Source organism: Mesocricetus auratus, unplaced genomic scaffold, assembly GCF_017639785.1.
Source record: "Mesocricetus auratus isolate SY011 unplaced genomic scaffold, BCM_Maur_2.0 Super-Scaffold_4256, whole genome shotgun sequence".
Taxonomy (NCBI): Eukaryota; Metazoa; Chordata; class Mammalia; order Rodentia; family Cricetidae; genus Mesocricetus; species Mesocricetus auratus.
The window spans coordinates 119,660,203-119,665,331 of NW_024429182.1; the positions used below are offsets into that span (position 1 = coordinate 119,660,203).

The following is a 5,129-nucleotide window of genomic DNA, read 5'->3' on the forward strand; positions in this document are numbered from 1 at the left end:
GCTATCAATGGACTAAAGCTGTGATTAAAATGAATTGTTTGTTCTCTCTGTTTCTGCCTGTCTGTGTCTCTGTCGCTCATCTCTCTGTGTCTGTCTCTATCTGTTTCTGATTCCCTCCTCACCAGCCCCCTTCCTCCTTCCCTGCTTTATGATTTGGGCATGATTTGAAGTGGCAGGCGAGAAAGTTCCCACTAGGTAGGAGACCCTTGACCTTGCATTGGGTATCCCAGCCTCTACAACAGGAAAGCAAGAAAATGCACCTTCTGTTTTTCATGAATTACTCAGTTTGTGGGAGTCTGTCACAGCAATGTAAAACAGACTAAGATAGTTATGCAGAGACTGAAAATAACAATTAAGATTACACAGCAGTGAGGAACTGTATCTCCATTGCAATACAAGAACAGCAGAGAACAAACTCTTTTCTATTGCATGATTGCAATTTTAAAGTATTTATACAGAGAAGACAAAAAATGAATAACTAAATTATTGTGGAGCTGAAATGTGATTTTCTTCTTTTTTTATTTTGCATGACTATTATTTTTACAGCACAGATTTTTGCTCCTGCTGCCCATCCTTTCCAATGTTTGCAAGAAACTGCAGATTCATACACATTGTCACATGCGCAGAGGGTCCTGATATAAAACAACTGCGAATGTCTCAGGCATGCACAGAAGAACCTTTTTAGTTCTCAGTCCACCCTGCCTACATCCCAGGACCTAAGAAGAAATGAGGATTCAGCAACCATGAAGGTCATACACAGAAGGTGAAAGTCGAAGTACACAGTGGAAAATAAACATTGGGGATGACTATGCCAACAGAAGATGGAACTAGGACACACATAGATGCCCCAGGTGAGGCTTGAGCACACACTGGTTCCTCAGGCATACGCAGATGGACTTGGCTCAATGACCCAGGAGTAGAACCAATACAAGGGATTTTCACATGGGAGTTAAGAAGAATCGCATGGAAAGTCAGTGATATGGAAAAAGGCTTGCATCTCTCTCAGTTGATCTTACCTTCCTGGGACTATCTGCTCCAACCCAGTGGCTGATTCTATAGGTGTCATCCTGACACACAGGTGCGACATTCACTTGCTAGCATCATCAGAGCAAAACACCTCCCACTTCAAGCTTAACTAGCATGAACTTACTTCCCCACAGTTCTGGCGACTAGATGTCTGAGTTCAGGGTTGATTTTGTCTCAGAACTCTCTCTCTTTTCTTCAACTTGGCTTGTAGAAGATCGTCTTCTAATCCCCAATCTCAGACTATCTTCTCTTCATCACCCCATTTCTAAATTTATTCTTGTTATGAGAACATCAGTAAGATAGGATTAGAAAGTGTAATAATGATGTCATGGTAATATTATCACTTCTTTAAAGACCCAGTGACCACATTTAGTTACATCCTGAGTTTCATGAGGTCAAGATGTCAACATATGTCTTTTGAAAATGAAACAACTTAGTGCTCAGGAGTTGCTTGTAGAGCAGGGTGACAAATCATGTTTCTCAGTGTGCACATGGACAAAGTCTCCATGGAAGCATATGGGGTATTACCTGCCTAAATCCTTGATTTATACCTTATGAAGTTTGGGCATTTAACGTGGGTTTCCCAAGATTATAGTGAGCAAGTACAAGTTCACAGTCCATCTTCTGAATCTCCCTGTCTTTGACCCACTGTGCCAATTGTCACTTTAAAATTCCTTTCTCATCCCTAGACTTTTCAATCACAGAATGAATCCATTTTTACAGATCCTAATGTCAAATTCAGGAAAATTCAAAACTAAAATCCCAGGTAATTGGCATGAAGATGAGTGTCATGTCCAAGAAATCAAATTTGCAATTTATCCCAGATATCCCTTTGAAAAGTGCTTGGCATACTATTATTACAATCCTCATCTATTGACATAAGATAATAACATTCAGTTTTTCCCTGTCTGCCATTAGAATAGGCAATACTTTCAGTAAAGAAAAAAATGGTTCTCTAAAGATGCTGAATGAACTGTGGTCTAATGCCACTATTTTAGCTATCTCAATATGAAATAAATATTCCTTCTTCCTTAATAGATCCTCTTTTCACTCACAGTACTTGTTCTCATCAATACTGAGGTAACTGCTTTATCGTTGGATTCTAATAAACATTCAACACTGTCTTAATTATGGGTTTAAGTGGAGAAAGCTGAATACTATTTTTATGATAGCATCATTGATATTTTGTTTTTCTACATTGTTTCCAAAGTAGCAAATTATAGATTTCCAATGAACTTGCATAGAATTACTGGTTATGAAAAGATGTGTCACCCATGTGTGTGCTCCTCATCACACAAGTTGGCTCAGCTGGTGAACACAGTATAGGAAATGTGCGTGAGAGATCTGGGGCTGGCCTTGATATCCAGCCAGTGTCTCTGCCGCATGTATCAGCGTTCACATCAGAAATCAAAGTTGTACGTACTATCATTTTCTGAAGGAAAACTTAATATAACTGTTAAGTGCCCTTTGACAGAGACAGACATGTAATCTAGGAGGGTTTGTTGATGTCTTAGTGAGCTGCATCTTGTTTTATTTACTGTGGGGAAGAAGTCAGAAGCTGAGCTTTGCAGGAGATAGAATGGGGTCATCATCCTTCATAGTATATGTAGAATTTTGTTCATCATTCTAAAATTACACTGTGAGATTTTACCCCCTAGCACCACCAGACCTACAGCTGTATATGGAGCTGCAATTACAGTTTTCCCCCCACAGGATAGTGTTTATGAAAGTTGTCAAGAATAAAGTCGACCTTAAGAGATATGAGGTAAGATTAAGAAGGTGGTGAGGGTTAAAACCAACTACTGTGCCTCTGAAATGATTGGTGATCCAGGACAAAAATTAAGTATAGCATACACAAATGGAGGAAGATAGTTCATGTAACTGAAAGAGAAATCATCTGTCAGATTGAATATGTCCGTATAGAAGGGGATCTGATAGTCTGTCAGCATATGAACATGAACTACGAAATTATGCTATGAAAGCTGGCCTGACAAATTACCCTGAAGCTTGTTGCACTGGCCTGCTGCTGGCCCACAGGCTTCTCAATAGATCTAGCATAAGCAAGATTTATGAGAGTCAAATGGAGTTGATTGGAGAGGAATACAATGTGGAAAGCATTGATGGTCAGACTGTTGTCTTCACTTGCTATTTGGATGCAGGTCTTGTCAGAACTACAACTGGTAATAAAGTTTTAGATATCCTGAAGCGATCTGTGGGTAGAGGTTGTGTCTCCCTCATAGTACCAAGAGTTTTTCTCATTATGATTCTGAAGGCAGCTTCAGTACAGAATACATCAGAGGCACAGTGTTGGTCAGAGTGTTGCAGACTACACACATTACTTAATAGAGGAAGATTAAGATGCTTCTAACAAATAGTTCTCTCAGTTAATAAAGAATATCGTACCTCCAGACGTGATGGTAAGAAAGCTCATGATGCTACCAGGAAAACCCAGTGTATGAGAATACAAGAGAAAAGTTAATAATAAGATGTCTGTTGCTTAGAAGATGGAAGACCAGGTTGTCCAGAAGAAGGTAAGCTGCCTTAATGTTCAGGAATGAGCTGATGAGACATAAAGAATTTTTATGAAGATTTTTTCCATAAAGACAATAAACATATTTAGCAAACCAAATAAAATGCACAGTGAAACTTCTTATTTCTATCTTCTTAATTTGTGGTAGATGCACGTAAGTTTACTAGGTTAGCAGTTCCTAGGTAGCTGGTAAGACATTGGTTTTGTAGGCAGAGTTTTTCATTGGGAGTGCCAGATTCACAATAAGTACAATGGACTGAATTAATTATATATGCTTATCAGATAGCTCAGGCTTGTTACTAGCTAACTCTTACATTTTAGATTAACCTTATTTGGCAGTATCTTCTTTCTACAAAGCATGTTCTTCTGGCTTCTCTCTGCATCTGCTAGCAACATCTGAGACTCTGCCCTCTTCTCAGCATTCTCCTCTGTGTCTGGCTGTCCTGCCTATGCCTCCTGTCTAGCTACTGGCCAGTCATCTCTTTTATCAGAAGGTACCTTGGCAAAGGCACGTTCTCACAGTATACAAAAATATTGTTCTATAACATTTCTCTTCCTAATATCCTTCTTTTTCTTGTGCTTCTCTGAGGATGTCTATGGAAGAAATTTTCAATTACATTTGAATAATAAAACTTCTCTTTCACCATTGTGAGAAGATATCATCTAATTTCAGGGTCCATATTCACTGGGTCTACTGTTCACTGGGATTAAGAAGTTTGTTTTCTTCTGATTTAAACACCATAGCCACTGGTTCTTAGGCTCATAAAGTGCAACTAAATTTCATCCTATTTTTTCACTCAGGTCTTTGGCCATTTCGTTTCTTGGGCTCTATCTTACTGACAGAAGACCACAGGAATTATCACCCATAACCACACAACTTAACAGTAAAAATATGTGTCTGTGTGTATCACTTATTTGTTCAGAATAACTTTGACTACTGCATCTCTCTTGTTGCTGTTACTATAGGTTTTTTGTCCTGGCTAGGTTCCTTGGCTCTTGAGCCCCAAATGAACACTAAGAGACTTATATTATTTATAATATTGTTGCCGATAACTAGGGCTTCTTATTAGGTTAGCTCTGTTTTAGTTATCAACCCGTTTCTATTAATCTACGTATTTCCATGTGGTCTTGGCTTACCAGAGAATGTCAGATGTGCAACTCATTTGCCTGCTATAATCACAACTATTCTGGCAGGCTCTCTTGCCTACCTCTCCCAGACTTCTCCTCATCTCCTAGTCCTGCCTATCTTACTGCCTCATTGGTTATTGACCCAACAGTGTTTTATTCATCACTCAATAAGATAAACATCTACAAAAGGACATCCCCATAACATAACCTACACAAAATACATTAAAAAGTGTGTGTCTGTGTGTTTCCTTTTTTGTTCAAAATAACTTTCACTACTACATCTCTCATGTTGCTGTAATAAGGGCAAATAAAATTCCTACAGTTGCTGGCATCTCAGATACCAGGAATTCGTCTTTTCATTCTATCAGTGCCAGTCAATCTTGGTTGTCAACTTCACACTTCTGGGAGTAGGGAAACTTGGTTGAACTATTGCCTCCAACATTTT

The 5,129-nt window shown here is 38.9% G+C and overlaps 1 pseudogene; it reads left to right on the plus strand.

Moving 5' to 3' along the window:
- Positions 1-2,638: 2,638 nt before the first annotated feature.
- Positions 2,639-4,411, plus strand: LOC101844677 (annotated as a pseudogene).
- Positions 4,412-5,129: the final 718 nt, after the last annotated feature.